Source organism: Chanodichthys erythropterus, chromosome 22, assembly GCF_024489055.1.
Source record: "Chanodichthys erythropterus isolate Z2021 chromosome 22, ASM2448905v1, whole genome shotgun sequence".
Taxonomy (NCBI): domain Eukaryota; kingdom Metazoa; phylum Chordata; class Actinopteri; order Cypriniformes; family Xenocyprididae; genus Chanodichthys; species Chanodichthys erythropterus.
Genome location: NC_090242.1, coordinates 24,192,294 through 24,217,519, shown reverse-complemented (window position 1 = coordinate 24,217,519; position 25,226 = coordinate 24,192,294). Strand labels below are relative to the sequence as shown.

Genomic DNA, 25,226 nt, shown 5'->3' with positions numbered 1-25,226 from the left:
TTTTTTGTAAATGAGAATATGTGGTACACTGTGGCCGTTGATGGATGAGTGCTCATTTTATGGTCTGTCTGGAAATATGTAGCAGGCCTTCACTTTCAGATATCTATAAAACTTATTGCAGATGGAATATATTATAAAACACAATGATTAAAAGTCTCACATGCTATTCGTAAACCAAAGTGGATGGTGTTATCTACTGTTTTGCCTTTTTTTTTCTGTTTCATTGTCATCTAAAGCTCTAGTGCAAGCAATACACAGTCAAATATAAAAAAATGAATAAAATAAAAAATGTGACAAAACAATGTACAGTGACAGATAGAACCTATATTAAAGTGACATTTCTGCTCATATTTTCAGCGTCAAACGTTTTTATCTTATTTTCAGGGGAGGCACGTGCTGAATATTATTGATTCATGCTCATTTTCAGAGAACCTCACTAATGTAAAATCAGTGTGAAGTCTGTCTGATAAGTCTAATTGTGCAGTTCAGTATACCTGCAGAGATGGATTTTTGTTACGTAGTCAGTGCTGTTTGACCAGTCAGCACAAGATCTCATGTCACGCTGACTAAAATGGCGTTTGATGGTATATTGTTGGGGGGGGGTTAGGGGGTAGGGTGTGTGGCACCTGCAATATGTATAGCAGCACAGTCCAAGATATATGTATTCTGTATTCTTATAGTCAACAAGACTGTACCAGTAGAACTATTTTGACAGTGTACTGTATGTATAAATAACAGATCTTTATAGTTACGTAATAAAGGCGAATTGGGGAAACTTTAATTTTTTATTGCGAGAAAAACCGAGAAGATTTGTTCCAATTTAGCTGTCTTGTTTATGGAGAAACACAGTATATGTTCTTTCTGCTGTTAGATGCTCCTGGTAGCAAGGTGTGGTCATTAGCAAAATAGCAGATGATGCAAACTGCTTTTGTAGTAGGTATGTATTCTAACAATCACCGTAACCTTTTCTAGAGACCTCAGTGTGGTGTGTAAGCAGCCATACCATTGAACATATCATGACTTGGTGCTATTGCTGATCTATTTTGTGGTCCAGACCAGAGATAACTCTGCGCCTCACATTTATCATCACTGAACGATCTCAATCTTTCCTGTAGATTTACAAAGAAAATGAGAGAAAACCACACAATAATACCTGAAGCGTGTACGTTGTTACATGAATGTGCTACCAAAAACTAGAGATGAGCTTTGACACTTAAAAAATGTACCGTAAACACACGCTTGGCAGTCGGGGAAACGCGTCTGAAATATAAGAGGTTAGCTACAGTGCAAAATAGTTTTGGTTTCCATTTGGCCAGTTTTTTTTTAGCTCTTAAAATAAAATCAAATATTCTAGTGCTATAATTTTTATTCGTCAAACAGCGTTTTTTTGTTGTTGGCCTACATTTGTTTTTTTGTTTTTTTTGAACAACAATGTTAACCCTTTTGGTAGCCTAAACATGTATGTAATATGTTTGCACCATAACTGTCTCTTTTAATTTCATTTGTAGAATCATTTGCAGATTTGCACATCACAATATGACCTCATTCAGAGTCAATCAAGTGGCATTAATGTGCCATTATTTTCCATTGATGTAGGTTTCTATCCATATGCTGTACACTGTCAACTTTTGCCTGCACAGAAACTAAAGGAATTAAACGTGACATTGTAATCTGAGAGCGTATATGTGATATTTGATATATGCCATTAAAGGAACAGCTGACTCCAAAAATACAATTCTGCAATCATTTACTCGCCTTCATGTTGTTTTACATAATATTTTGAGCATTGACAATTGAGGGTGAGTAAAGGATACAATCTTTATTTTTGGCTGAACTATGTTTTCAAGTGTCTTTTTTTTTTAAATTCTTTATTACAGGATGAATGTTATTATCTAAAATGTTGAACAACACATTAAGGAATGTGGGAATCTGCTTTGTTGTATCATTTATTCCCATTTGTATTGTTGTCACTGCTGTTCAATAGCTTTGCTGTATTGATTTGATGTGCTTTCATATGTTTCAGATAAATGAAATTTCATGCGGCACCCATAGGGTTAACTCTGCTTACCTCTCTTGTATCTTGTACAGTGCTCTTATTAATTGCACTGTTCTTTAATGGTTGCCCTTATGTTATGAGTTTCAAATTCTAATCAATATTTTGACTGCAACTGTTTTTCATTCACCAGTAGCTCCAATTTGACTAACAGCTACACAACCTCAGACACAATGAAGCAAGAAAATGATGCTAGGATGTTGTTTGCTTTACTCATCAAGACTATGGTTATAGATTTTACATGTATAGTTCAGATAGAATAGATACAAGTGGAGCTGCCAAGTATATATAAATATATATATATATAAATAAATAAAACAATTACAACGATAACTATTTAAAAAAGACTAACAGTAGTAGATACTGACCTCACCATCATCACTTCGGTTCACGTTGACATTTTCAGATGCTAGACCCATGTATTTTTTCCCTGCTTCAAAAATGTTTTGTATTTTGAGATAATAAAAGAGACAAGAAAATGACAGCATACTCGTGTGAGCTTTGCTTATGTATAGGAGGCTATTGTAACATTTTTCATTTTCATGTGCCAAAAAATAGTAGTAATATTAAAATATTTTAGGATTTTTCTCTTGAATTTGTTTTCAAAAAGGAAACTGCTCAGAGGTGCTTACACAAATAATAATAATAATAAAAAAAATCTTCATTTTATCAGTATTATGACATTATCAGTTAGTACCCCTAAAACGGGTTCTCAGACCATAACTCAATAATTTATAAAATACATTAAACTTAATAAAAACAGCCTTGTTGTTATGGCCTGAGAGAAGGACAAAATATAATCTACATCTTATATACAGTTTAACAGCTGTGTTCCTACTTTTGGTCAACACAAAAGATTTTTTAAGAATCAGGCAAAATAAAAGTCCTGAAAAAATTTCCCCAAAGGCTATGAGTTCAACAAAAAACAAACAAACAAACAAAAAAAAAGTCTGATGTGCAAATACTTGCCATGACAGTTCAATAGATGGAGCTGAAGATCGATTCTAATGCTGCTGTAGTCTCAATTCATCCATTCATTCACTGAAGTGACTGCAAGATTTGTCATTATTTATAATACATATTTCACTCTTTCTTTGTATGTAATATTTATTTCAGATTTTGTCCATTTGGTCCCAGTAATCAGTGGCTTGTGTGTTAGATTTGCTCAATTAGGCCTAATACAGTGCTGCAAGTGTAATACATTTTCTGTAGTAGGCTATTACAATCATGATTTATACTTACTTGAAAATATTACACTATGGGACCAATGTAGGCTATGTGAAGTCTTGCATAATTAATGTGTACAGTAACAATCAGAGACTGACTGCTCTTGAGTGTCAATATTTTAAGAGAATGAGCACCGTGCGACAATTTCACGATCCTAAAAAGTCATATACATCGAGCCCTAACAAGAAATACTCATAAAAGAGCAAAGTATTAACGATACAGTACTTGTGCCCTGATAAAATCAGCTGGACTTCTGCGCCAATCGCACTTATGTGGTCACGGTGACGCGCATGGAACACCACTGCGCGGTCACGCTTTTGAATGTGGAAGCGAAGTCTCTGTGGCAAGTGGCGGTACGCGTGGCTCAGCCGACAAGACAGCACATCACTCTTCATATATTCGCAGACATTAAAATGGACGTCATTTACGTGATAGGTCTAGTCACATATTCAGTCATATTTTTTTAAAGTTCAGTCAGGAACGCCGCGTGAACAGCTGGTTGGTTGCAGCTAGCTGCAAAGCTAGCTCGACAAACCCCTTTCCCACAAGAAGATTTTTAATGAACCTTCATAATTTCATCTCTCTTCAGTTCAGTTTCTACAGCACAATCGAGTTTCGTGTGGACTTTTCGGTCTTTTTCGTTTAAATCTCGTAATTTCACTATGCGACTCTCTGGCACCGGGTTTCTCGGCTGGCTTTCTGCGGTCTTCGTGGAGGATCACTGGAGAGAGCGGTGCTGAGCCACATTGACACCCCAATATTCATTTTCTCGATTATTCACAGCATTCTACAACCGGTAAGTACCTCAACATAACGGGTTACCGTTATATTTATTCATAACTTGTTAGTGAAACGCCTGCGTGAGCGGGGAAAGCGGTGAGGCTTGAACGTGAGCGCGCGTGTGTGCACTCGCGTGCTTTCCTATAATAAACTCTGCTAAATAGCTGTACATTTTATAGCTCATGTTTACAGGATCGTATTTTCTGCAGTTTACACTGTTAAGTGTCAATATACTGGTGTGTCTGGCAAGTTTTGAATCGATTAGGATGTTATATTGATTTACATTCTCTGGGAGGTGGACTGTTTATTCTGTAGCCTACTTTTAAGGGTGCATAAACTTAGTAAGCTGTCGCTAGTTATTGTCGTTAAGTAGCCCATTAAGACGAGAGATGCGAAGAAACGGAGTCAAAAAAAAAAAAAAAAAAAAATCAACAGAATCAAATTGCCCTTCATAACGTCGGCACGTTTCGTGTTTCATAATGAGATATGACCGCAGACGTGGGTTTATTTATTTTTTGCTCTAAGGGTGCAGATTGACACGGACAACATAAAATTCAAGTCTTATGTCTACTCTTTGGTCTAGATGCCAAAGACCCCCAAATATGATCATCCTTTACTGTTAAGTTACATTATGCTTTTTCCCCTTCTCATTATATTATTTAATAAAAACGAGATTAAAATAAGTATGTATTTGAATTTGTCTTAATCTTTTTTTATTTAATTTTTTACTTTTTTTTTTTTTAATACACTTGTCCTATAAACATTTCCTCAGACCCTTTAGTTTTAAACCCCTTGGTCTAGACATGAAAATTCATGTAGCACCTTTACATTCAAGACAAGTCTGGCTTTCCCTTTTGCTCTGAAAGGGGTTTGCAGTCACGAATCAATATTTTCAACTTAATTCAGTTGACTGGATGTTATACATGTGTTAGAAAGTGAAAAATGTTCTCCTTTTTGCTTTAGAAAAATTACAAAGTGAATCTTAAATTATATTAAAGTCTGAAAGATTCCCAGACTAGACATTAAGCCTGTAGAGTGAGCTGGAGGCATCTGTGTGCATATTAAAGCAGCTCTGTGCTCTTGGGCTGTGCTCAAAATATTGATTTTGGTGATAGAATTACAGCACTATATATGTATAGCTTAGGCTTTAGCCTGTATTCTGATACAGTTTCATTAATTTTGTTTTTGAGGCCAACAATATCCAATATAGCCTGACACTCTTATTGCCAGCATGCACAGAGGAACATGGGTAATTGACATGAGATTTCAAGCAGTTTCCTGTGGAATGATGTGATATAATTTATTTTAAAACATTTTACAGTTATTTATACATGCAGTTTTCGAGTTCATACTTGTATATTTTGTATTTGTAAATAATTTTTGTGAAGTAAAAAACACCCATGATCCTCTCATATGTATCTTCAACCTGAAATGTTGATTTTGAATTGGAAAAATTCAATGTCCGCTACCCATAATTCAACAGATAATTCATTTCTGTGTTGGTACCTGCTGTGACCTGTATTTAAGCAGCATGCTTATAAATCTTTTTTACCTTTGTTTTCTGTGTGGTGCCGTGTTTTACATTCTTGCACATCTCGCACATGTATTGTCTAAAAGATGAGACTAGCTGCTGAAGCGATGAGCTGTTATTGATTGGCGCAGTGGTAGAATGCCACTCATATTTCCTCTCATCTTTCTAATTTCCTGCATCGGTTAGCATACAAATTCCATGCTACTCTAACAGTGATTACTTGGAGAACAATGACACATAACTCTTTGAAATCATTGTATTTGCAATGCAACTCTGATTAAGCAATAACATAAAATGCTTAATGCCAAAATGATGATATAATTGAAGGTAAGGAGTAAGATAAGCATCCAAACTGATAACAACCCATGTACTTGTAAACATAGGTTGCACGTTGCCTGAATGTGATCGGACTGAATTTTTATTGTGTAAACCCACCTGGACCAAAGCAACCTCTTCACACAGCAAAGTTCTCATATTGAAATAATTTTTGTAACACATGTTGAAGATTTACTTTGTCTGATTTCATTAGTTCATGTATTCTTTAACTCCGAGTCAGGCAGTGCGGGATAAAAGATTGATATCTGACCTACATAACCAGTGAAGACACTCCCTACATTAATACAAAATGAATGCATATTTGTAAGGTGATTATAAAATGTAACATGTTACTCTTAATGGAGAAATGGAAGGGTTTGGATTTTGGAACATTTCCATCCAGATGTGTGATTAGTCTTCCTATATGTTTCAAATATTAGGACCAATGCTTCACTGTAGAAGATGGGAAGTGTACTATCACTAGAGTTTATCTTGGCTTTTTAATGCCTGTAACCTCACATTTCCTCCCTCAATTGTTTTTTTTTTCTTTCTTTTTTCCCCCGAATATTGGCAGATGATGCCATTTTACTAACATTCAGCCATTCATACTTTCTTTCCAGCAAAATTGAATTGCCGTAGGGCCTGTAATGAGCTAAAATTAATGCTCTGAATAAGAGCCAACTTTTTTTTTTTTTTTTTTTTGTAGTATCCTTAGACTTAGAATTTTAAAAATCTATCCTTAGATTTTAAATGTAAATTAATCTCTGTTAAGACTGCACGATAGGGCTGGGTAAAAAAAAAAAAAAAATTCTCGATTTTAATCGTTTCTCATTTTTACAAACCAATATCGATTCTTAAATCCCAAGAATTGATTAGTCTAGTCTGTTTTCAGTTGATGAATGAACAGAACATGTAGCGTGCCTTCCATCCAATAAATGAGCAATATCACACGAGTAGCCGTGCAATATGGCTGTATATCAGCACGCTGTGATTCGTCCGTAGGCACGAGGCCGCAGGCCGAGTGCCGTAGGTAATCACAGCGTGCTGATATACTGCCATATCACACGGCTACTCGTGTGATATTGCGTTTATACAACAGTTCGACGGCACGAGTGTGTAAATAAATAAGAACAACAACGGAGTGTCTTTAAAACCCTCTTTTGTGCAGCACTACTTCCTTCCGCCACGGATTCAAATCTCAATTTGACAGTTGAACCAAGCCTCCGTTACTAACTCTAAAACGTCACTTTAGAACTAGTAACGGAGGAACGTTGAGTCGCTTCATTGAAACACATTGAATTTTCTACAGTATTAGAGAGAGAGAGAGAGAGAGAGAGAGAGAGAGCGAGAGCGTGAGAGAGAGAGTAGGCTATTACCTGTGTCTGGTATATTGCATTACATTCATTCTTCAAGTCGATGTCCATAATATTACATCCTTTATACAAGTCCGTTTGAATGTCCGCTGAGGTAAGCGATCTTTGTATTTGTTCTTTTTTTTTTAGCTTTTGGAATTTTCCATCCATAACACCACAGCGCTAAAACAACTTCCTTTTGCAAAAGTTCCTTTCAATTTAAAAGTCTCTTGTGACTCACTTCTCCTGTAAAGTGTTGCCGCCATCTAATGGCGTATTAATGTAATGTTCACTCAATCCATATTACTTAATGGACATATTTATATAAAATAATATTTATTGAACAACATATAAGCACAATTGTACAGTTCAGTCAAACATAAAGCATTAGGTCACCATTTACGCTGGTATGTGGGTTTTACAAATATTTAACGAATGAAAAGGATTTTAAAGAGCTTGTGACAAAACCTCCTAACTCCATTGGATCCTCAAACTGTCAATCAAGCCTCATTAATCCGCCTCACCTCTGAATGAAGTGCGCACACAGTTTGGACATCTCCTCTGTGCAGTGCAAAGGTAAATAAATATCTGATGTTTGAAAAAAAAAAAATAAAGCGTTTTCTTTACTCAAAAAAACATATGTTTATAAAGTTTAATGTTTTACGTATTTGAAGCGGAGAAGAGTCTATGTCCCGTCTAGTTGTAGCCAATGTGCTATATAAGGATGTAACGTAACGTTTATTATTATCAAATTTAATATAGCACAATTCGACTTGCTCTAATAGATATAAAATAATAGATTAATAAGACCAAAGATTGCCCGTTCTATGTACTCAAATTGAATTATGTCTCATGTTTAACCACTATAAGAGCCAGCGGCAAATCCCCGAGGCACTGGCCGAGATGAAGCTGTTCTCGGTGGTTACAGAATCACTGAACGGCCGCTGACGCACTCGAGCTCGTATATCCGAAAACGTCAAAACAAATTGTAAAATGGGCTCTGTTATTAAATATGAGTCACATATTTCAGGTCTAAACGACTACATTCTCGCCTAAAAAAAATATTAAAACTACAGTTCGTGGTACAAGAAGTAGTATTTGTAAAAATTACGGTTGGTTTGATTTGCCGCCATGACGGTCACTTCAAGCGGAGTGATACAAACGGTGAAAAGGCAGTAGGAGTGCTGTTATCACTGAAATATCGCATGGCTATCAGCCAATCAGATTCGAGAACCAGACAGAACTGTTGTATAAATTGCAATAATCTTTGTGCTTTGTTACTTTTGATATGAAGCAAAGTCTCCGATTTCAAATGACATCTTATTATGAGATTCAAAAAATAAATACCTCTTTGGTGCTGTTTAATGTGGCGTGACAGATCGCTGTATCGCCTCAGTTAAAGAGAAGCAGCAGCTCAGAGCACGTGTGAACATCCTCTCCTCCGCTTTAATACTAGTTACGGCGCGAAATAAACATGAATAATCATCTGAAGGTATGTTAAAAGTAGGGGTGGGACAGTTCGCTGTAAAAAATCGAACCGTTCGGTTCTCCACCCACGGTTCGACACGCACTTGCTCCGCGGCTCATCCCAAATCTGACAACACATCTATAATATGGTTTGTTGAAAACAACAACGTGCAAACAGACCGATGTATTCGGCAAATGATTCAGTCGATGGATATGCATTCTGGCACACAAATACTCTCGTGCAAATTCTTAGCAAGTAACAAATGTAGTAGGATATATCTTAAGAGAAAAAAGAGACAGACCACGCATGTGTATCAGTATTGGTGTACTGGATCTTTGAATTGTCTTAAAGGGACAGTAGTCTACTGTTCCTGCTTTTGTGTTTTTATGTAAATCGAACGACAAAGGACGAAGAAATCACTCTTGACTGTAGTGTTGTCACGGTACCAAAATTCCAGTAGTCGGTACCGATACCAAGAAAGTTGTACGGTTCTCGGTACCAATTTCAGTACCACAGCAAAATCTGTTAACTATTTTACTATTTTATATAGCCTATTTTAAATATTAAATATGATTTGGAGCATGTTTGTATATATAGGCTACCTCAATTAAATACATTTTGAATTAATAAATAAATGCTCAAACATCCATTTGAAAAATGAAATGAGCATATGCTGGTAAGGTAGGTTTTGAAGCTGGTATGCTTGTTTGAGCCGTTTATGCTGGTCAGGTGCTGTGAAAGTAAAAAACACCAGCGTTTGTGAAATGCGCTATACAAATAAACTTGACGCGCCTTATAAAGTCTAATAACAAGCACAAACTGTTAAATAGAAATTGAAGTGCAAGCAAAAAGGTTTCTGTCCTACTTTGTTTTTTTTCTGCTTTACCACAGTAAAGAATGCGAATAGCCTATAATAGGCCTAAATGCGAACGAACGAAAGAAACATTTATAATCCCCTGCGTGAGTGAAGATTTGGGAAAAGAAACAGATTCCATGTTCAGTGGAATAACTAATGGAATATTGTTAAATTCTCTGCTAATCATGTGATCATGCTAATCATTTGCAAAACAGAATACAAGGCTTAAATTTATGGATTCTCATACCTCTCATTCGGCATGAACCAAAATATTTCCATGATGTCACATTTAATTGCTAACCTATTGTTTATTTTGTAAACAAAGCTTTGTGCTTCACTCGTGTCATATTCAAGTAAATACTGCCACAGCCGTATCAGTGGGTACCGAATATACCCAGATTCTCTGTACTACCGGTACTGCAGAAATGCTGGTATCGTCACATTTTCAAAATTTCCGTACCGACTTCCGTTCCGTTCCGTTCCGTACTTTTGACAACACTACTTGACTGAATAGCTTTTGTAACTTCATTCTTCAAAATCTTTATTTAATTATTCAAAGAAGGTTATATGAAGTGTTATTTTATATTTTATTACTTTATTCAATTTCTGTACCTGAAAGCTGATAGAAACCTAAAAAACCTGGTAAAGCATTATTTTGTTTGTATCTTAGGTCCCATGTATTTATTTGTGCTCTTTCTTGTAGTTCGATTATTTATTTATTTTTATTTTCTTTATCTTTATTTGATGATTTTCCTTTTTTGCAGAAAAACTAAATGTTGCAATGTCAGTTGTGCAGCGATACTCTCAGTAGACTAAGCTTAATTTGTGTTGTTGAAAACAGCATGTGATTCAAGATACAGTGTCAGCCACATCAGAATGATATTAGTTTTCAATTCTCTCCAGCAGCCATCTGTTTTCCTTATGTGGAGTGGTTTGCATTTTTTCATGTGTACTTGGTGAATGCCTTTAGGTCATCATCACACTGCTCTGTGAAATGAGGAAATTCTTCGCATTGAAATATCAAAGAACATTGCTATCTGTATTTCTTATTCTCTGTTTCTCTCTCTTCACATACATTAGTGGCTTATAATGTGAGTTTGGGTTAATGACCTTGAATCTCTGGATGAGAACAGAGTTTGCATTATGTCTATGCAAACACATGCAAAACAGAATGACATAAGGCAGTGCTGTTCAGAAAGCCATTGTGGGGAGATATTTTACAAACCTTCCACTCTGGCATGACTAATATATGATCCACCTCTCTGGTATGAATGTTAGTTTCTTTTTGAAATGCATTCATTGATATTTTCAGTTGAATGGGCATGTTGTCTTGGAAAGTTGCAAAGTTAGCCCACTTCTGCAAGAATTATATTCCATTCAGGTTATTCTGATGTAGTTTTGGAATTTTGGATTTTAGTTCATACTGTTTGTTATATGTTTAAGTAATGTTCCAGACAAAAACGTATGGCTTCTTCCACCTTTTTTGAACTAAAAAAAATATTGTTCGCTGTGTAACAACTAACTAATTAGTTCTGCTTGAATTGTAAAGGTCTCTCTGCTCAGTCACGGTCAGATGTTACATTTTCCGACAGGGACTTGCAGAAGCATAGTCTATCTGAAGATAGAGTAATCTTGGCAGGAACATGAGTGCTGTAATTGGGCTGCTTATTTGAGAGGGTTTCAGAGCTGAAGGATGTTTGAATTAGGCTTACGCATTGCAGCTTAACGAAACAGACAAATCAGTCAGGCATTGAGAAAACATGAGGTAAAGACGTTCAGCAAAGTGCTATGCAAAGAGCTAACTCACCTTAAGCTACAGGAAAGCATTTACTGTACTCACCCTTATTATCTTCTAGTTTCCTCCCTAACAATATCTTGTGTCAGCAAGTTAAACTTGTGTTGCCGTTTACCTGTTTGTGTTTAGCTTTTAAAACACTTTGTCCATGTCATGGTGAGAGAGAAGCGTTCTAAGCACTTTGTAGTGCGGTTTCATTAACTGTTGTGAATACTCAGCTCAAAATACTTGTGTTAGCACAAACGCCTGCTGACTGATGTGACGACTATGTGCTACTCATCATCTTTTGCCATCACAAACCTGCAGAAGTGAATCTGGTTTGTCAGGACTAATGGGCTTCATTCTGTCTTTAATATGACATAATATACATTATTAATCGTAATTTATTTCAGAAAAGAATAATCAAGAATCATCTTTTGAAAGAATCAATACTTTTACTCAGCAAGCAGGAAAACAGACCTCAAGTGCCTTTTTGGCCTCTTACCTAGACAAGTGCCCTTTTTGCAAGACGTTTTTTAAAATTATTATTTTATATTTTAGTTTGTTTAAATTTGGCCCGTGACATCAATTCTCAGTCAGCATGTGCCTGACAACATATTCTTAATGATTCTGCAAGACCGCACAAGCCCCTCCCACTCTATGACATCCCTTGTCACAGCCGCCAATGCAGAGCAGGCGAACAGCATCCACATCTCCTGGACCTGCCTTCATTGTTGACAGCCAGGTAACGATCCTGTGTGGCCTAAACTTCGGCACTTTTTGGCACCGCTGTGAAATTAAACTGCTATTAAAGCATCTCAATACAGCCAGCCCAGCAATAGCCCTCCTTTAATCTTAACAAGAAGGAAGCTTGTCTGGCATTGACGTAAAATAGTGTAAAAAGTAGGAAGTTAAGTGACATCTGCATTTAACCCATCCAAGTTGGTGAGTATTGAGCACACACACCTGCTGTGGTGCCCGGGGAGTGATTGGGGGTTAGGTGCCTTGCTCAAGGGCACCTCAGTCATTTCCTGTCGGTATTGAGAATCAAACCTGCAAGCTTCGGTTTACCAGTCTGACTCTTTAACCATTAGGCCACAACTGCCACCAGAGTTAATAAAAATGCCCCCAAAATTCAAGATATAAAGTGCCTTTGTATGAGTTCTTGTATTTTGTGTTTATAACATAATAGATAAGATAATAACACACGACCAAGAGAACTATTTTAGCATGATTGCAAAATGTGATATTTTATACGACAGCTCAATGCAACACGTTGATTATATTAATTGACAATTATTTTTAGACAGCGTTATAAATTGATGCTTTTTCCCTCTATTTGGTCAATGAAAATGGTTCCAAAGCAGAAAAGTTGCATCATAGCAACATACAGCAGTGTTTCGTTCTTGAATGATTAACTGTTTTTGAAAGAATCAGGTATCTCAATGATTCAATGGCCTCTTCATAGTCAGTAGACACTTGCTCCTTTCATGAATGAATCAGCCAGTTTGAATGAATTGGTTGAATGAATCTGTGATTGAATCAAAATGACTTGCCGCCACCTAATGCCGGGTTTAGTTTAATATATAACAGTATATTTCATTTCATTTTTCCCAACATTTCATATTTCTATAACAACATTTTATATTTAGAACATTGGTCTCATTTAGGCAACTGTAATTGTAGTGTAAATGGGTTTTGATAAATGGTAAGATGGATTTTGTTTATACTGATTTCATTTCATTGGTATAACAACGCTATAATGTATAGTGTCAAATAGTGTAATTAATTAAAAGATGATCAACAATATGTGCTGAAAGTTCTTTGCCATATTATAGGAAAAAATATATATTTTAAAATATAGTTAAATAGGAAAGTTATTTAAAGGTGCTAAAGACGATGCTTTGTTTTATAAATTTTTGCAATATTACTTGAAACTGTCTTTACTAATTGATAGAAGACTATTTATTAGGTGCACTGAAAGGAATAATATTAATATACATCATCTGTGCACGAGGTAGGGCCTTAAAAACAACAGCCAATCGTTTACGCGAACATCGCGTAAACGATTGGCCCTCTGTCTTGTCAATCACTGCCGTGACGTTCCTTGTGAGAGACGAGCGCGGCTGCGCGCTCCAGTAACTTTCCACACTCCACAGGCGCCGCATGCAATTGTTTTGTCAGGAGACAGGAATAACAAGTGCAGATTATGAGTTACCTGCGGTGAGTCTGACATGAATCCAAAAAACACGACACAGCGAATGCCGGTGGTAAACACTTATGTTCCAATACTCATGCACGAGTTTTGGGAGGCGTTCCTTTGAAAAGAGCTGTGAAGGAGGGGGGCTGTTCTAAGCATTGCGCTCATTTCAAAAACTCAGTAACAGTCTTTGGATTCTCAGTCGACGAAAAAATCCTCTCTATCACCTTTAATATTGTAATCCTGTAATCCTATAATATTAGTTTTTACAGTATTTTTGATCAAATAGATGCAGCCTTAGTGAGCATTAGAGACCTCTTTCAAAGAGAAATTTTACAGACCCCAAAGTTTTGAACAGTAGTGTATATGTTTTTTGAGATACTTGGATTTCAGAATATTCCCATCAGTATTCTGCAATAACCTGTAAAAACAAAGCAGAGTTCTGTATTTTCCTAAAAGTTCCAAAATGTTCCTACTGCTTACATAACCTTGTACATTTGGCAAACGAAACCACACTCATCCTTTCAGCGACTGAAAAGTTTGCAGTTCAATCAAAGGATTCATTGTCTGTCAACAATCAGCGCTGCCACACACAAAGCCTTGGCTGAACTCTAACCCCCAGCTCCGACGGGTAAGGATGCATTGTGCGGGAATGAGGGCTTTGTCATTTCAGGTCACATGTCCATTAATTACTAGAATCTCATACATTGGTTCGTCCCCTGACCTCCACACTCTAGCTGTGTGAGCATGTGTGCGCGGAGCATGCAAAGCATCTCCAATGGTCTCCACTATATAGAGATGCTTTGGAAATTCTTATTGGATTCTTTGCGTATAAACAATTCCCACATTGAGAGAGGTTGTTGGAGAACAGCCAGGGAATTCCTACAATGGGGGATAATGAGGAAGCCTTGACAAAAGCAGTTCTCATTCGGTATTCAATTGGCAACATGGTGTGCTGAGGAGCTCCCCTGCACAAAACTCTGATACCTTGGGAATGTTTGCACCTTTTATAACCGTTTTCTTTGAGCGTATCTACACACTGCAAAAAAAGAGGGGGAAAAAAAATATTGAACTCATGTGAACTGGAAAATATGTAGTTTATTTTTTTTTCAGTGCAGTTAGTGTTTGTGCTTGGCTAAGTTGTTCTAAACATATATTTTGATTTCATTGCCATTTGTAGAATATGGGTATTTTCTGAAAGGCATAGAGACTGTTTGCACAAGACTGTTTTCTGCTGCATCACTAGACCTGTTGCTAAAGGACCTTCTTTAATTTATTCAAACAATCTTGTGCTTTTGATCTCCTGAAATCACTCTTGATATAAATTGCCTCTCTGATTGTCATATTCAGCGCAACCTTCCAAAGCACAGGAAGCATACGGCTTGATGCTCCAGCTGTAGGAAAGGGCAATCTGAGTGATGACTCATCTGTGGAGAATCTTCGGTCTCATTTCTGACAGCTCATTCTTCCTGTAACTCTTAACTCTTTGTCTGAAATGCAAAAGGAATCTGCATGAATACATGCCATTTGTTGGTCGTAATATGAACAAGAAGGCTTCAATTCAAACAGTATGTTCTTAGTAAGAATCTCTTATACCTCTAATTGGATTTTGATGTGGAGATTGGTTCAAACAAGGTCACGCTGTATGTTAAGCTGTTTGACGAGTCATGATTGGGCTAATGACGGCTAACTTGCAAATTTAGCTTGGTGCTGAAATTTAAAAATCTTAATATTGAAAACGGACTACCTGCATCCTGTCTTTTCAAGGAATTCTCATTATCCTGTTTGATGTGTACAACATGCAATGCTTAATGTTTAATCATTCTTTGGAGCAGTGTAGTAACTCCTTAGACTATTCATTGTGACTATTCACTGAGACTATTCAAAGCAGTCACAGGTGTAAATTCCATGTTGTGCATGCGTGTACTTATAAAAATATAGCCGTTTTACTGTAACTTTGATGTGTTAGTACTTATATTTGACTGAGCCACTTATTATTTGAAAACCTTTTCGATCAGCACTCCAAACGAAATGGACTAATACTGTTTTTTAAAATGTGATGCTTTCGGCTGTAGTAATGTGGTAAAGAGCATTTGCTGTGATCCAGGATTTTTCCAAACCCATGTAAATCTTGAGTGAAACCACGCCTGACAGAATTGGGACACACAGGGCAATTTAGAATTGGAAGACAACGAGGAGCTGACTAGACTAACACTGATGTTATCTGCCATCCATGTTAGGAGCTGTTTCATTAAAGGTGAAAACTAGCTTGCTTTGCCAAATGTTATTTCCACACTTTATTCCATTGTAGTTTGAGTTCAACTGCCAGAGGTATTTGTCATATGCAAGGAATTGCATATGACAATTCTCCAAACAAGTGGTTACTGAACATTTATTGTGTGAATGCCACAATAAAAGTAAATCGAATAAATGAGTAATAATATACTAGTTGATGAGAGATGATCTTCTAGTGTTGTTTCAGTCACAACTGACTTGAACCCTTTTTCATACGCCAAGATATCAGTCTGACAGAGAAGTACTTGTGTTGTCGGACCACTGTCTCAGAAATTTGTCTTGTAGCCCTTTTTGTCCTTGATCTATCTTTGCCATTTAAAACTCCTCTTTCCTTTATAAATATAGCTTGCTTCACTTTGAAAACATTGTTTAACAAAATTAGGCTTGTAAGTTCTTCATTGGGTAAGTTATGCATTTACTTTCTAATCAAGCTGATTAGCCCTTGTAAGTTTCCCCAAGACTACTGAATTGAATTTCAAAATAAATGTCATAAGTAGGAACCATCGGCTTTCTGTTCTGCACCACCGAACTGTTTCCTGAGGGGCAAAGACCTGTGATACTATGGATTGAGACTTATAAATTAATCATTAAAGACTGAAAGCATTAATTATTCATATGCACATTCAGGCAATAACAGCCATCAGTTAAATCTCATTGGTCCAGTCTGGTTTAAAGTGTCTGTTTTTCTTTCTTTTTTTTTCCCCCCTGTAGGATTCTTCCTTTAATATTTTTAAACAACTTTAAGAAGTACTGCTATTTTACTGTCATAGGAAGTATGACCCAAACGCTGGTCCAAGATAACTAGTTTTAGCCAAATTTGAAGATGTCATGCATGTAACCTATCCGAGAATGCACTTAACTCAACTAATGAATGATGGCAGATGAGATGGGAAATGCAATATTTTGCTCAATATTTGTATTCATAAAAATAATTCTGTCATTTGCAAACTAATTCTAAAGTGTTCCATTCACTAATGAGGTACACTAGCAGCATCCTACAGCAAGGGATCTTAATAGGCTGTGGAACAAAGCTATACACCGCTAAATTTTGAAGGCAAGTTTATTTTCTCACTGGAGTGCTTCCTAATGCCACAGGCTGCCCTCTGTTCTTTGATCAGCTGCTGGCACTTGACACTGGCACCAAGTGCTCAAGGCTGTTGCCAGCCAGCTGCCCGGGCTGAGTGAGGAGCATCAAACTGATTCCATTCTGTTCCTGATAGATGCAGGACCTCCAGACGTTTCTCAAGAGCTTCATTGATAGGTGTTGCAGGGTCCTCTTCCTTTTTTTTTTTTTTTCCCTCAAACCTCACTTGAATGCTCACCCACACAGGCCTTGAAATATGCTTCCCATATTTTGATGTACATTGGAGATAGAAAGCTACTTGTTTGTTCAACAGTAGGCCTATCTCAAGGCCATCTTGTGATGTTTTTCTTGCTCGCTGAGGAGGTCGCGGAAAAAAGTCTCTAGTAGGCTAAGTGTTGTTAGACTTCTGCCGAGTGACGCTTTGATCTCTATCATGCTGCACGGTCAACCTAAAAAAACACATTCAACACTGCCTTACTGACTTAAAGTTGCAAGTGTATCTTTGCCCTTTAAAAAAAAAAAATCACCAAATTTAATTGTGAAGTGCTAGTTCTTTATAGTGATTGTGACAAACCATCTGTAAAGCAAAGTTATTTTTGAAGGTATGGATGCAGAGATTTGTCAGCTCTCAGATGCAGTACTGAATTAATGAGCAGTGACCTGTCCTTGGACACTGCGGGCATGTCATTTGATCTGCATCTCTGGATACAAATAATAACCTAGGACATAACTGTGAAGAGAAGACTTTCCTTTTCATTTCAGTCAAAATGTGACTATTTATATTCAACAACAGCTTTCTTAGAAATACTATCGACTGTAATAGTCTCAAAGATTACTCAAATGTTTGAGCTTGTATATCTAGGGCATTTGATTTTTAATTGATCTCTTCCAAAGACAAAAAAGAGGTGAAGAAATGTTACTGGTCAAAGGAGTAGAACGGAAAGTACAGGTACTTTGTCAGGAACATTGGCTTTGTGATTTGTGGAACAAGCAAGCGAAATAAGCCAGTTTGTTCACACTCTCAGATGCTTTCAAACCTACTATGTTTTTCAGCTTCTGGAGATTAATGTATAGTATTTCAGAGTGATTACACAGGATCTGTATTGCTTGTTTCTGGATCCCATGGAGCCTTTTCACAACAGTGATTTTGGCTTGTGGCTTTATTTATTGATGCTAGATGAGATTTTGCTTTTGGAAGTGTTTGTTTGTAACTGCAAACATAGCAGGACCTTGTGTAAATATAGAGATGGAGTATGAATAACATAAATCTTATAGTGAAACAAAATGTAATTTTATTTGGGAATCGGCATACTCAAATGATGGGGAAAGAGAAGTCAGAATCAGTTCGAATTGTTCAGCTTTCAGCATGAGCTGATTATTTCAGAATTTGTTTCAGAGAATACTGTTTCTGTCTTCATAGGCAGGCAGTGCATACTGAATCAACAGACGGGCTGCATGAGAATGCGAATTCACTCTCTGACAGTAGGTGGCGCTTATGGAACAGCGGCAATACAGCGCTTCCATGGTTAAAACTACTTTAAAATGCATTGTACGTAACGAAGATGAAAAGAAAATACCATCTAAACTTTTCTTAACAGTCCGTTCCCCTCAGCTATACAATCATATAAACTCCCGCCCCCAAATGTATCGTGATTCATTTATCATCTCAACCGACTTGAATCGTCACGTTTAGACTTGTTCCGATATTCGGTAATGCGTTAAATCGCGATAATGAATATGCACGATATTGTAATCGTCGGCACTTCAGAATACCGTAAATAATAATTTATTACCAATTATTAATATTTTATAAGGCTATTAAGAATACTTTACCCATCAATCGAAATGCACAACATCGCTGTATTCTGCGTCAAAAGGACACGCGCTCAGATGTAAACAGTCCCAAGGTGCACGAGAAGCACATGGCAGAACCAGTGAAGGAGACGCGCTGAATGAAAGTGCGCGTTCACTCTCTGACAGCAGAGGGTGCTGATGGAACAGCAGCGTGCAGCGGTTACCACGGAAACCGTGCAAAGTAACTGCGCTAGTGAAGTTTTTAAAATGCTTCAAACAGCCATTAATTTTTTTGTAATCTCAGTGTTGTTCATCACAGCACCAAATACTGAATACTTAAAAAAGACTTAAGGATATTTATTTTCAAACCTAAACATTTTTATATTTTAATCTGGACTACAACATGCCCTAATGATTAGAAATGTTCTGATTATTTGTTATTCAGTAAAACTTTAAAAAACATACAGCTTCATTAGTTAACATGTTAATTCATTATCACTAAACTGACAATAAAAATACTTATAAAGTATTAATTATTAATTAATGTTAATTTCTTAGTTACTATTTAATAACATTACTAAAATCAAAATAACTTATTTAATGGACCTGAGATAAAACTAACAATGATCAGTTGTTTCTAAACTAACATTAACAAAAAATAACAAATGTAGCTATTGCTCAATCATAGTTAATGCATTAAATTGAGTAAAGTGTTATCTGTTGTTCTTCATAGCCTAATTCTTTTGCATTTTCATCTGTTTGAAAATTTCAGGCAGTTGTTTTTGTTTTATTACAAAAAGAGTTCTTAAACCTGTTAAACTATGACAAAAATGGTTTTGCAACTTATTTTAATATCGTGATAATACCGTATACCGTGATAAAAGCTTCATCAATTAATCGCAACATGAAAATTTGATACCGTCACATGCCTAATCATGTTTTAATTGATTTTTCAACTGGTTCCAGATGCATCATTACATCCCTACTGACAAGCAATCTGTACTGATTGTGATGTGCCAATCTCACCCAACCAGAAGCTATTTTCATATTTAATGTATGGTTGTTGTATAGGATTCAGGACCAGTGTTCAATTGGATGTGAGGACCGCAAGTGTGTGTATAACTTATTAACCGAAGGAACACACAACATATTGTTTGCACATTTTGTTTCAATACTTTGCTTTTTAAAATAAACTTCTAAATGTCTGTTCAGTAGTTTCTTTACCAATGCAATGTGTAAGACTTTCTAACAAATTATATGTAATATATAATTCATTTATCTTATACAGTCAACTTACTGATCTCTTAATTTCAGGCCATGTGAATTCCTAAACATGAATGATGAGATAATCTTACCCTCATACTGCTCCGATGTGATATTAGAGATAATTTAGTATTTGTCAAGGGCACTGAGTTTTGGCATTTTTTCAGACTTGAGACCAGGGCTGCAAACGATTGATCTATTAAGTTTTATCAACATCTTAAATTATTATTGACATTTATTGATGGTCAATAGATGGTCATTGGAGTGAGCGTGCTGTAGTTACTTAATGTAAATGTACTAATGTCTTCAAGCCATGCAATAGATTAGATAGGCTAGCCATTTATTTTGAATCATAATTAACCAAGGGTCCAAAAAATTCTCCAAACAAGTGGTTACTGAACATTTATTGTGTGAATGCCACAATAAAAGTAAATCGAATAAATGAGTAATAATATACTAGTTGATGAGAGATGATCTTCTAGTGTTGTTTCAGCTGTGTGCTCCTATTGCTGCATTGTAAATCAAGACCTGAGATTAAACCAATCCAAGCATGCTCCAGCTGTAAAACACTGTCAAATTGCCCTCTACACACTCTCAGATGCTTTGAAACCTCTTTTTCAGCTTCTGAATATGAATGTATAGTATTTCAGAGTGATTAAACATGATCTGTATTACTAGTTTCTGGATCCTGTGGAGCCTTTTCACAACAGTGTTTTTGGCTTCTGTACTTCGTGTCTCATTCATGCAGTCTCAGATTGCTAAAACCGCAAGTGTGCGTATTGAGACAGGCCCCAAGAGTTTGATCAACAAGTCCTGTTGCTATGGTTAGGACAGAAATACAGATTATATTGAAGAGACAGCTTTTATCTCTTGTTTCTTTATCACGTCACTCCTGGTTAGGACATTTTTTCCATTTCCGTTTTATGTTTCACTCTTTCCAATGTGTGTCTTTTGTGAGTTGGCAAATTTGTCTTTGCCGGAATGTTCCAACCACTATCAGTGGCTCAAACTTCCCTCCATAGGACATCCTGCTGTCAACTTTCAAAACAGTGCTTTGAACAAGGAATGTGATGTTTGCAAGGTCTCCAAGGTCGACTGTGCTCTGCATCTAGTGTGCATAATAGCGAGTTCTGTTGGAAGAAAACTCCCTGTGCTGTCACCAGCCTGCGTTCCCATTTTATCTTAGATTTATCCTCTGATATCAGTGTGATATCTTGTGCTGTCTCACTGAGGCACAGACTTTCCTTAGCCATGTGTCAAACAATCTGTCAATCAAACAGCCACATTGCGCTTTTGTTCAGCAGTGAATCTTCTTTTAGGAAAAGATTTACTGGCTTACTTGTAATGTAGACAGAAACACTCTAATATATGCTGTTTTTACATTTCAAGCTTGGAATTGTAAAATATTATAGTTTATATTATAATATATATAGTAGATTGTTATTTATAAATTTTTAAATTCTGAAACAAATGAAAAGTGGTCTAGATGTATGATGATCATATATAATTGATATTAATATGATAATCAATTAATGACTAATAATCAATTGACTAATATACGCATTTAGAAGATTAAGCATTTGTGTAATATTTGCAACGAGCCTACATGGGGAGAAAACTTTGTTTATACGGGGTAAAAACATTGCTATAATAACAGACTGGCGTGCTATGACAGACTTTTGCCTTCATGAAAGTATTTCCACTTTAGTGTGCCATATGCTTCAGATGTTCAGTGACGGAGTGTGGGTGGTTCGTGGGCATCACGTCTGAGACTGAATATTTTATACTCCATGAGCATTAATCAACCCTCTACAATGCAAGTAAATCACTTGCATATGCTTAACCCTCTGGAGTCTGAGGCTGATTTGGGGCCTGGAGAAGTTTTGACATGCCCTGACATTTGTGCTTTTTTCAGTTGTTCATAAACACATTAATGGAAAAAGTGTCATTACACTGTATTCAGCACAAACTAGGCTACAATAATATGTGAGGAACATGTATGTACATGTTTGTGTTTTTGAAGGAATAACATTTATGCGTGGTTATTGAAAAAACAAAAAACTTAAGTCACTGAAATAAGGTCAAAAAAAAGTATAGTAAATCTGTGTTTACAAGACTTCTGGGTATTGGAGGTTGTAAACTAGAGTTTTTGCTTCAAAATGATGTAAAAATTATGCTGCCTACTCCTTCATATAAAGCAATATATTGATTTAGTTTTTGTAAGACACTTTTTGCCAAGAAACACAGTATGCGAGGAGGCGTGAATCACCACTGAATAATGGGCCATTCTCACCTGAGAAGACAAAAGAATCAAATAGTAATGAGCTGAAATGACTTGCATAGTAATGAGGCATTTCAGTCAGGTAGGCTGTGAAAAAAACCTTCTGTGATGTCTCAAGCTCATCATGATATATGAAACATACAGAAAAATATTATTACAATATAAAGTAATGGTTTTATATTATACTTTAAAATATAATGTATTCCTGTGATGCAAAGAGTCTGAATATAGGCTTTTAGTTTAAAAACATGCACATTTGGAGAAATATTGGATTCTCATTTGCTTATGTCAATTTTCTATGCAGAGTTAGTTATATTTATTTAATATTCATTGTCATTACTATGAGCGCTGGTGTTTCCAATTCATACTGCAGCCGGAGGGCGCTAAAGAAACAAAAACTAATCTAAAATTCATCTATAGAAGAAAAGAAAACCGGAACTAACTGCATGTCTTTTAGAGCTCCCTAACCATGACTTTTACATCCAGATAAACACTTTTCAAGACAATAAATACACGATTGAGACGATGAATGCATGTATTGCCTCTGAATTTGTGTCTGAATAGCGCTGGCTCCGTGGGCGTGGCTGCATTAGCGGATAATGAGCTTTTCATACAGATTACATAAACACAAGGTTTGTTTTCGATTTGACTTACATAATTTAAAACCTGACATCTTAACGTTTTTTTAGACATAAGTTTAATTTTTCTGTGATTAGTATTCACTAAGTTACAGTTCATTTTCTGAGAACTATCAGATTGGACTTCGTTCAGAGGGAGACGAGAGATCACGCATCATGTTAGTTTTCTTTATTTTACAAAAAGCACAACATTGTGTTTTTACTCTGTGTATACAAATAAAAAGATATTCTATAGTTTCAATTGATATATTACTTATGTCTCTATGACAAAAAATGACGGAGTATTTTAAGTCTGTTTTGCTGCAATGTGAAAAAAAACCTGCAAAACGCGCCGGCGCGTTTTCAGACCTCAGTGTGTTAAGCCATGTAAAAAGAATTGACGCACTAGATCTAAATGCAGCGTTCGACAATAAGGATTGCCGGAGGGCCATGAGTTGACAAGAACTGTCACTGTCCCAATCGGGCGAGTGCTGCATCGTGAAAGTTAATCAATTGCACGTTTTTAAGCCTTGCCAAATTAACATTCGAAATGTGTCCAGAAAACCATGTCTGACATCATGGGAATACTGAATTAAGTTCTCTTTTACATCTTGCGCTTGAATGGACAATATATATGGAAATATCCTAGTAAAATAAATTGTTTATTTGTGCTATTGCTTGTAGTTTAATTATTTGTTCTTATTACAGACTGTTTACTTGTTTTTAATAATGTTTGAAATTGATATTTTATATTATATTTATATAGATTTTTTTCATTTGCATTATAAAAAGTTCTGGCGAGTAAAATAAAACATTTACTAGCCAATGGTGACTCAAGCTTCAGTGTGTCTGTAGAGGGTTGATTAATGCTGACACATTGATCTGTGAGAACTCTTTTGATTTTTCTGAAGATGATTTCACTGCTGTTTATACGGACATGTAAATTAGGCCTCCCTCAAAACTACCAACTTCACTATAATCATACTTAATCATACTGATGCTAAGATGTTGTAAGCTGTAAGTTCACTCTTTGACGGGCGTCAAGTGGAGTTCGTTTGTTGTATCTTCAGCCAGGCTCTCTTTCCTGTTGGAGCAGCTGAATGTTATTTACAAAGTTGTTGCTGCCCATTGGCTGGTTAATAGAGGATGAATTTAGATATTATGGGTAGGTGTAATATTCCTGCCCTCGAGACTGCAGAAGGGAAGATCAAATTTCTCCTCATGGGTGCAGTGGTATTGATTTAGTGTTGAATGCCGTGGCAGCTGGAATGGCTGGATGCAGGATCCTCAAGGTTTCTTTATCTCTTGTGGGTCTCGTAGTCACACAAAAGGGACACATGGATCTTGCTTAAGGTTACGGTTGAGCCCAATGAGTTACTGAAGAGATTTGTTTTGTCTGACAGCACTTATCAGGGAAGTTTTCTCATATTTGGTCATTCCTGTAATGTTTTGTCAAGCATTAGAGATTCATTATACTCAATTTCACTTTTAAAAGTCTTGGATTTCTGTGTAGTCAACCTTAGTCCTGTTGATTAAATAATTCTTGTTATTACCAGTGTTTATGTATGTAAAAAAAAAAAAAAAATTAAAACATTTGTTTTATTTAACTGTCAACCTAGTCTAAAACAGCCCCCCAATGCTTTGTGCATATTTTTATAATATTTTTATTTTTGTGTTTGTACATGCTCTAGGCTTGGACATTTGGCTATTTGGTCTCGCGGTCTCGCTGTGGCACCTCATTGAGATGTGCTGCAGTCCTTGGAGCGGTGGCCTATTTCTTCCACTGCTCTATTATGAATTATGCCATGAATGCAATGCATGCTACTTGCTGAATTAGGGTCAGGGCTTCTTAGAAATCGAGATCAAACAGGTCTGTCTGATGAGAGAGATGGTGAGATGGAATCCTGCCATTGTGCAGCTGAAAACAAAATATGGAAGCTTCTGGACAAGTGCAGGAACATGTAGCTCTCCAGTCCATTTTCAATATGTAGCTAAATGTCTATAAACAAGAATTTATTTAGGGATGTACAATATATATATTGGCACATTGGTTTTAATTGTTTTTGTTTTTATATATATATATATATATATATATATATATATATATATATATATATATATATATATATATATATATATATATATATATATATTCATATTCAAGTTATATTTTCTGAAAGTAAGACTTGCTTTAGAAGATATAACTGGAATTAACAAATTTTTTTCTTACCCTCTTAGGATTTTTATTCTAATTTGAGTTTTATGGGTAAAAAGGGTATGAAAAATAGCCTAATTCAACATACATTCTTTAAAGCACGTTTTATTTTATTGTATGT

The 25,226-nt window shown here is 36.1% G+C and overlaps 1 protein-coding gene across 3 annotated transcripts in view; it reads left to right on the top strand.

The window, feature by feature from the left end:
• The first annotated feature begins 3,599 nt into the window (after positions 1-3,599).
• arhgap32b (Rho GTPase activating protein 32b) overlaps positions 3,600-25,226 on the top strand; it is a 115,117-nt gene continuing 93,490 nt past the window's right edge. For all 3 annotated transcript variants that reach the window (XM_067375321.1, XM_067375320.1, XM_067375319.1), the window contains exon 1: positions 3,600-4,076. The gene's annotated coding sequence lies outside the window, so the exon portion shown is untranslated. The remainder of the gene's footprint in view (positions 4,077-25,226) is intronic.